We start from the raw sequence: 9,116 nt of genomic DNA on the forward strand, positions 1-9,116 counted from the left end.
TTGACGGTTGACTCGATGATCTTAGAGGTCTTTTCCAACCTTAATGATTCTATGATTCTATGAATAGAAAAAAACATACATTGCATTTTTCAGGGTTTAAACCAATTTCTAAGTATAGGGATTAACGTAGAGGGCTGATACTCGCACATCTCTCTTCTGCAAATATCCTACACCATCCTTGAAAAACACTAGGGTTTTACTACTACCATTAGGCAGGTTGGACCTTGGGGCTGACGTGGCTTGACATCTCCTTCTGTTCTTTCTAGTCAGGGGCTATCAGGAGATGCACTTGATTCCTCCACCAGCTCTCCCTAAACCATTTGGCCAAGCAGACATCAAAAAGGTTCAGTATTTTCTGTGGAGAGAGAAACAGGTTACCTTTCTCAGAGCAGGACGTAAAGCATCCAGCCTCTCTCTGTCCCTCCTCAGCCCCCAAATCAAGAGGACTTCTTCTTGCAGCATTCCTGAGCCCAGTCCCTGCAGCTTTATAGTCATATATTTAGCATTTAAAACACTGTATTTTACCCTGAACTTTAAATTGTCCTCCTTCTCCTCACTCCTTCTGTCCTTTCCCATCAGTGACAGTTGTAGTCTATTTGATACAGGCCAGGTTGCTGAACCATGACAGTGTAATTATGGTTGGAGCCACAGAGCTATTTTTATGCCCTGCCAGAGATTATTCACTTATCAGGAATGTATATTTAAGTGGCAGGCTCTGAACTGTCCGCTATAAATAGGCAAACCCAGCGCCCTCTGTGTTTTCTTTCAACTCTGTCATCTATCACGCCTTCAATTTCCGCAACCACATCAACGTCTGTGCAGGGCAGGACGAGTCAGACTGGAGAGGAGCAGCTGGTGACCTCACTTAAAAAAAAAAAGAAGGGGAAAGGAAAGGGAACACTTAGCACCACCTTCGCTTGAGTGCGGCGATAGCCTGGAAATGGAAGAAGGGCTGTCATGCTTGCCTGCTAGGGTTAACTTTCCTTTCAGTGTGGTTATTGCTTGACCCCAGGGTCTCTGTGCTGCTCTGCAGCTCTGCATGGCAGCTTCTCCCCATCAGCAATCAGTGGCCAAGGGGTGGCCTGCGGACCTTGGTGCTGGGACAGACAGGGCAGGAGCTGATTGCACCCGTCCCAGAGTATCTCTCTCTGCAAGCCCTCATATGATAAAAGGCGATGAGGAAAAAGCAAGAAAAAAATGCTTTCAAACAGCATTGAGAAGGTTTACCCAGGTTTAATGCTTGCAGCCCATCTGGAGTGCCGGCTGCTTCATTTAAATACATGTGAGGTGTCACCAAGAGTGGACACAACCTCTTCAAGGAGTGGCCCTCAGGTACCAGTAATTTCCCAAAAGCAATGGCCGTCCTGTGGTACACCTCCCGGGATGTTTCTGCTGGTTTCCAGCTGGCAGCATAGATACCTCACATTGGCGTTTCCTGGGCACGATTCCTGCATGTTGGCGTGAAACCTCAGGAGTTTTGGTGTCTTTCAGCCCACCAACCTGTCTGTTTTGGTTTTTTTTTTAATTGTTTTGATGAGGAGAAGAGACCTTTTTTGCCAGTCTGGCAGGGGGCATGGGAAGAGTTTGTTTCTGCATCATTTGCAAAACTTTGATATGGCTACAGCAGAGGTAAAAATCACTTTCTAGGACAAGATACCGGGTTGGCACCCGCTGCACTGAATGGAGCCCTTACCTCTCCTCAGAGGATGCATTGTACCTTGGAGCATGTGGGTCTTAACCCTTGGATAAAACTGACCCCAGTGGGCCCAGGCAGTCTCCTCATTGCCTCTCCAGCGCTGCCTGGGGACATGTTTCTGTGTAGGAAGTTCCGTACCCTGAGATAGAAGTCTTGTGTATCTTCATTCACCATGGGCAGTATCTGATTAACAAGTTATATGCGTTTTTGGGCTATTATCCTGGTCCCTGGGTAAGGCAGGAAGTTGGTATGCACATAAAATACCAATTATTATGAATTCTTCACATTTTCTCAGGTGCACGCTGCTGCCTGTGACCCGAATGAAGGGCTTGGGCAGCAGCTGTGTCTGGGGCAGATTCCTTACAGGCACAGGGGTGTAGAGTTTGGCACAATCACTTCAGAAGAAACAAAAAACCAAATTTAAACATCGCTAACACCTAATGGTGCATCTAGGAGTTTGCTAAGCATTCAAAGAAATCTGTGCCTACATGCTGAAGGAGATGGCAGGAGTAAAGAAAGTCTCCTTGCTTTACCATCTTGGATACTCAGATGCAGCAATCCAGACCATTGCTTCAACCTGCAGATTTACTCAAGCTGATAAAATGTGCTTCTTCCCATCTTTCTCATAATACATCGCGTCCCTCCTGACTCTTTCTCAGAATTTCTGGCTGCACATTCCTTGGACTCGCTGCTCAGTCCCCTTTTAGCACAGCTGATACTGTACAGTAACTCTGGTATTCTTTCCCTTCCAGACTTCTCCAAGTGCCAGCGGAACTTGTGGTTTTATGCAGACCGTTGTGACTTTGTTGTTTCTTCGAAAAAAAGAAAAAGGAAAAAAAAAAAAAAGACTGGCTGTATCATCACTGAGCTAATTTCTCTATTTCTGATAATAGTGTATTTCTTGATGCTGGTAAGAGCGATAGCGTGGTGCATTCCCATGAATCTTCCCGTGGCTTTGCATTTTGGCACTGCGCAAGAGAGGAATTGCTGTGGAGATTTTCCTTGTGTTTTCCCTGCCGATTTTCCCCGAGGATCAGTAAGGTCAAACACTGAAGTCTCAATAAAGCAGACATCAGAGGTGTGAATTTGGGATCAGTTTCAGCTGCTGCAGCGCAGCCATTTCTACGTTATGATGAAATTTCTGGCATCTGGTGGCAAAGGCCCGTGATTTCCTTCCACCGTGAGCACACCTCGCTGCCCAGGCAGAAGCCGAACTCCTCTGTATGCTCATCTGTATACTGATATTCTATCTGTATATCTCTGTAAGCTTTGCTTTGCGACTTTGCTCTTTCACATTCTGCACACTGAGCATCTCCCGGCGGCGCTGTCTCTATTTTTCATCCCACATTTCGGTTTTGTTTTGAGGGCTGTGCAGTCTTTTCTGTTTTGAAAGGTCCTATCCAGACAGCAGTCCCAGGATACCTTGCTGTTTTCTGTCTCTGTTCTCATCAAGGCCTTAGATGTGAAATACCCTTTTTTAATCTGGCAGTTTTATGGGAGTTGTATGCATCCACCTTGGATTCTGTCCAAAACATCCCTTTCTGGAGATATTTCTAAGTTAATACTGTTGTTCTGTGTTGCTTGGCTACTTTCCTATGCTTTTAAGTTGCACACCCCGCCTCTCAGAAACACTACTATCAGGATTTTGTCACGGCCTTTTCTACTGATGTCATGTTACTGATGGGGATTTCTGACACTTATCAGTCCCACTGGTATTGCATGCCTTTTTTCCTGGAAGGGTCTCTTGTGCCAATTCTGCTTCAAAAGGGACATTTTCTTCACACCAAATTCCAAAGCAAATGCTGAAAACAATTAACTTATTGCTGCCTTTTCTGACCTGGAGATGCTGATATGCAAATGGAGAATGAAGTTTCATCTAAGTTTAACCAAACAGGATATAAATTAATCTAATTTCAGCCAGCTTTCTAGTCTGAGCCCATCACCTTGGGTCTGTCTCTGGTCAATAGAAAGAAATTGGTACTTACAGAAGGTGCTTCATTCCGTCCGGAGGTAGTTGTGTCGGAGCGGTGGATGAGGCTGTCTGCAGGCTCATAGCTCTACACCACTTCCATTTAAATGGCTAGTTAAGATTAAATGCCAAGGCATCATTCTGCATGCAGATGAAGAGACCAAAATTCAAGAGTCTTGACGTAAGCGAGTTGTCCAAACATCTGCTACAGTCAATGGCGATCTCATCAGTTCAGACCATGGGCAGTAATCAGTGGCTAAACATAAACATTTATTGCCGTTTGAGAGACCCTAGGAAATCCTTCCCTGCCTGTAGCAGTCCCTGCAGAAAGGTCATAATCTCTTATTGATCCTGTGTTGCAACTGTCAACCCTATATGGATGTCTTGAATACACCAGAAAATCTCAAACAGCTCTAGACATCTGCACTCAGGCAAACCAATCATACCGTTGATCTTCATTGACGAGAAAGGGAGGCCAAATATCCTGCTCACTTGTAGACAGTTACATGTTATAAATTTGAGTGTCTCAGTCTACAGGTCGATACCATCCCTGGCTTGCAGCCGAATAAGTAAATAAAAAGGTGAGATCACTCTGATGTGTACAAGGAGGCAAGCACATAGGAACAAGGAAAGTGGTAGATCCATAACTCTACCACGGTAGGTGGATAGAAGGATCCTGGGCCACATGTCCTACCTTTGATCTCTGAAGTGTTCACAGGTTTGTACATACGTCCTCTCCAAAGGTGTCCTTACTTTGTTGTGGCGGAGATGTGAATTTTTGTAATAGATGGAAATAATTAACAGATTACACTGAATTTCTAGATACGTAGGACACTGGTTTTGGTTCAAACCCTACAAGAGCATGTCATTTTTACAATTGACTTACATTAATTCCTCCAGCTTCCTGGGATAACAAAGGTTCCTTCATAACTAACTGAGCACCAGCTCTGACCCAGGCCCAGACAGATCAGGTTTATGTTTTACATCTTTACAGTATGCAGCGTGCCATAGTCCAGATGGGGCAGAGCAGCCCATTCACTTTCATGTGCAGTAGAATTAGGAGCCAGGTCATACGCTATTTTCCTTGGCTGACACCTTGAAATAGGTTGGAACATTTCTTCTTTCCTGCAGAGATGAAGGGAATCGTTTGCGATGGAGGAGAAGCAGCTGCACATCTGCCAAAGGGGAGGGGAAGGTCGTGACTGCAGCGCCATTCCCTCTGCACCTCTGTCCTCCCTCTTTGCAGAGGGTGTGTAGATCTCTTAAGTGATGTGTTAACGTGAAGAGCAGCCAGTATCTGAAGTGGCGCGTGGCTGGCAGGCTGCCATGCCTACAGGAACCACATCTGTATCCCAGCACGTCCAGCCAGCACTGGGAGGAATTCAAAGGGAGCTGGCCACAAGCATGAAGGACCATGGAAATCCCATTCTTGTGTGGTCTGGATTTCGGGTCGTCTCTCTTTTGCAAGGGGGATTTCACACTGTCTGACCAATCCTCCTCCTGCCGTATGCTTGCAGCATCTCGAGGTGTTTTGTAGAGGATGGAGCCACCAGGTTTACAATGAGAGATAGTGAGAAAGGGGCTGTAGCCAGTCCTGTGTCTCCCAGGAAGGAATATTTAGGAGCTTGCTTTCTGTCTGTACAGGCGCCCTCTTCTCTTTTTGCACCCAGACAGAACTTCCTCTGAAACCAGACCACTGGAAGCTGCCCTAAATTTTACCAGATGATCACTTCTTGAAAGCCTAACTGGGATTGTATGTCTTGAGCAAGTTCCAGGAGATTTTGTGAGACGGAAGGGTCCAGTTGATGACATAAGAACAACTATAGCTCTTTTTCCCCCCTATTAAAATAAAATAGCAGTTTTGCAGGATTTTTCTCAAACTCATGACCACTTCCTAGCAAACAAAGATTTTTCCTCTTGACAAATAGCAGGGTGACCTAGTGACAGGTGGGGTGACTAAGGAGGTACCATCCAAACTCTCTTTAACATACGATGTCTTTAACCAGCACTGTCAAAACCTTCCCCTCCAAAACATACGTTCACTCACTTAAGAAAATAGCAGGGCCATGGGAACAATAAACCCTCTGTTGCCCAAACGCATTTATGTTGGCTCACTTAAGCCCGAGCGCTGACATCGAGAGGAGTACATATTTTTTTCTTTCTTCTGTTCCTAAAACATACGGACTTTTCCCGTTGGAGTTACAGGAAAGAGCCCTATTAGCGCAGGACTAAGGTTTTGTTTAGAGGCCTCCAGGCAGGATGGCAAAATCCAGAAGTTGGCACCGGCCTACACAACATGTCCTCTGCCTTCTAGTCCTCTCCATTGGCAGAGCATTAGGAAGTACTTGTGCCTGTCTTTGTCCCTGCCGCTAGTTCATTTCGATTCACATGGCTATGCCTCATCTTCCCTTCTCATGTGCTGCAAGTTCCCTCCCTGCTAATGGTATTTCCTTTATTTCTGATAGAGCTGGCACTCTACTAATGACATGTTTGCATGACCCCTGGAGCTCAGGAGCTTTTGCTGCTGATGGACGTCTCAAACCATCTGCTCTGTCTGCCAGGAGGGGACAAAGATGCATTAAATGTGTCATAATTGTTTGGAAAGACTCAGATGAAAACAAACATTTTTCAGTAACTGAAGGTTGCTGAAAACTGACTTATATGCTGGGTTTTTTTTTTTTATTGTATCAATGTGAAACATGAAACTTTTCTGCTTTCCTTTGAAAAATTGCTTACATCAAAAGAGAAACAAAGGAGAAAAACTTCTTTTTCATATATCTTTTTCATTAATATCAGTAGGCAGATGGAAATATTTCACACAGAAGCAGAAGACAGTGTTACAGAATCAATGTTAACTGTGTCTGGAGTTGAAAGATCAGATGAAGGTCTGGAATGTCTTCTTCTTAGAGCTCATGAGATCTCTAAATAAGAAGAGATATATGAAAGAAGGAAAGCTCCCAAAAAGACTGGGCCAAGTTTTGATTCATTTGCAGATGAGCCATGTCTCAATGAGAAGGAAAAAAAAAAAGACATATTAGTCTGCTGGGAATAACATAAAAATGTCATGGCTGAGCTGTGTCAGCTAGGAAAAGTTGTTCTGGCAGTTCCAGCAACGCAAGCGTGTGCTGAAAGAACATTCTCAGTCCTCAGATTTATCATTTTGTTGCAGCCACGCAGTATGACAGAGGATATATTACATGTAATTTTATTTCACTAAAACAAAGTGCTTTTAAAAAAACCTGTGTTTATTTGACAACACAAAAAAGTAATCGGAAAATTTTTGTTGTTAAAGTCAGAAAATAAATGAACGGTCAAAAAACAATAGTTTTAATTTTGAGTTTCAACACTGTTTTGAACTAAGACTTGAATTTGATGGGTGTTGGTTCTGACTGGTTTGTTCTGGTAACCAAACATTTGTTTTATTTTTGTGATGTCTTGAACTGGATCTGAACCCAGACTGGATACAACTACACCCAACCCCAAAATGAGTGGAATAACTGTCCATCTTTGAAAGACCTTCTTATCTCCCTTAACAGATTTAATATTCTCTTATTCTATGAGAATGGCTTCCAGATTGATCCCTCATCCAACGGATTAGAGATATCAGCACTGCAGATGAAAGAGCAAGTTCAAGGTCAGATCTAACTGTGCTGAGCCTCTGATCCATGAAATGTCTGTCCAGGCTGTTAGCCTGGTTATATCACAGTCCTAAAGCTAAATATATATTAATAAATAAATCTATTTTGGTCCTTTTGTTCCCAGTGAAGTGGCTTAGCCATGATTACGTCCTCATGGCTAAACTCTTGTTCCTCCAAAGATGGTGGCCTCATCCATCCCGCGTGTTAGGAACTATCCTTACTATCCTCTTAGCTGTCCATGGGAATGCCTGGAAAAGTGCTCGTGGACAGAGAGCATGGAAAAAAAAATGTCTGGAGGCTTGTGAGCCAGTGCTCAAGACCTTACCTTGCTTGCACCTTGCTTACTAGTATAGACATAACCAGGTAGTCTAACCTCTGTGTAGGAGAAGAAGAGATGCTCAGGCATAATCTGTCCAGGTACAGGAGGACTCAGAATCATTTTGTTCTGAGCGTGGTGAGGCTCTGCCCCTCCTGAGAGCTTGGACTTGCTCCAGACCTGAGCCTGAGCTTGGCGTGAGCCGTGCAGAAGCTGAAGGAGCATGGACATGGGAAGGGGTGCAGCCCATGGGCCATGTCGGTGTAGAGACACTCCATGAGGGCAGGGGCTCAGAGAACCCTTGAACAACTCATCTTTCTGGGAAGAGGCAGCAGTGGAAAGGGCCAGGCAACTCAGCTAGGCAGGGAGTTTTCCCTGCGGCAAGGAAGCTCGGCAGCCATTTCACAGAAGGTGGCAGGTCTGCGAATGAATTCACCCCAGCACGACTATCAAAGTCAATGCAAAATAATCCCTCTGAGGTCAACTGAGTAACATCTGGGATGAATTTGGCTTACTGGAGCTGTCTGTATTAAAAATAAGCAAGCAAACAAACAAATGTGCCAATTAACCCTGCTGCCCCCCCAACAGAAGTACGTGTTGCAGGGTTAACTTTATGGGTTATTTTATTTAAGGCTACAAGTTTGGCTTGTTAACCCCAAGCAGAAGCTGGTTCTGCATTTAAGATCCAAGCCAGGAAGAAGATGATTGGCTTTGACTCCTCCTGATCCCTGTCCAGAAGAAGTTGTGTCTTAGTTTATTAAGATTTAAGGGTCCAGGCTTGCTGCTAGCCTGGACTCAGGAGCTTCCCTTAGAGATTCTTTATGTGCGCTCATTTTCACAAATAGTTAATAAAGAGCCATCCCCCTATTTTATAGTGACTGCTCTTGATTTTATGAACAGGAGAGAAAAACATCAGAGGCTGCCTGGAACATGCTAAAATAATTTAATCTAAATTACAGTTCATGGTTCTTTTTTGCTTTAGATTTCATGGGATGATGAATTGGATATCACTTCCTCACCAAGAATCCCCGCCCCCAGCTTCTCATCTTCATCTCTCCATTGAAACTTCTTCCTGGTTTAAACATCTCTCCTTTCTATCAGGTCTTTTCTTCATTAAGTGACTTCTTTCGGATTGGGAACCTAAATTTTCAGCCCTACCTATGACTGCACCCACAAGCAGAGCAATTTATCCACAAAATTGGATCATTGGTTCATGAAAGGCAGGTCCTGCTTGGCCAACCTGATCTCCTTCTATGACCAGGTGACCCGCCTAGTGGATGAGGGAAAGGCTGTGGATGTGCTCTACCTGGACTTCAGTAAGGCCTTTGACACTGTCTCCCACAGCATTCTCCTAGAGAAGCTGGCGGCTCACGGCTTAAGCAGGTGTACTCTGCGCTGGGTCAAAAACTGGCTGGACGGCCGGGCCCAGAGAGTTGTGGTGAATGGAGTTCAATCCAGTTGGCGGCCGGTCACGAGCGGTGTTCCCCAGGGCTCAGT

The sequence above is a fragment of the Aptenodytes forsteri genome, unplaced genomic scaffold, assembly GCF_000699145.1.
Source record: "Aptenodytes forsteri isolate BGI_AS27 unplaced genomic scaffold, ASM69914v1 Scaffold236, whole genome shotgun sequence".
Lineage (NCBI taxonomy): Eukaryota > Metazoa > Chordata > Aves > Sphenisciformes > Spheniscidae > Aptenodytes > Aptenodytes forsteri.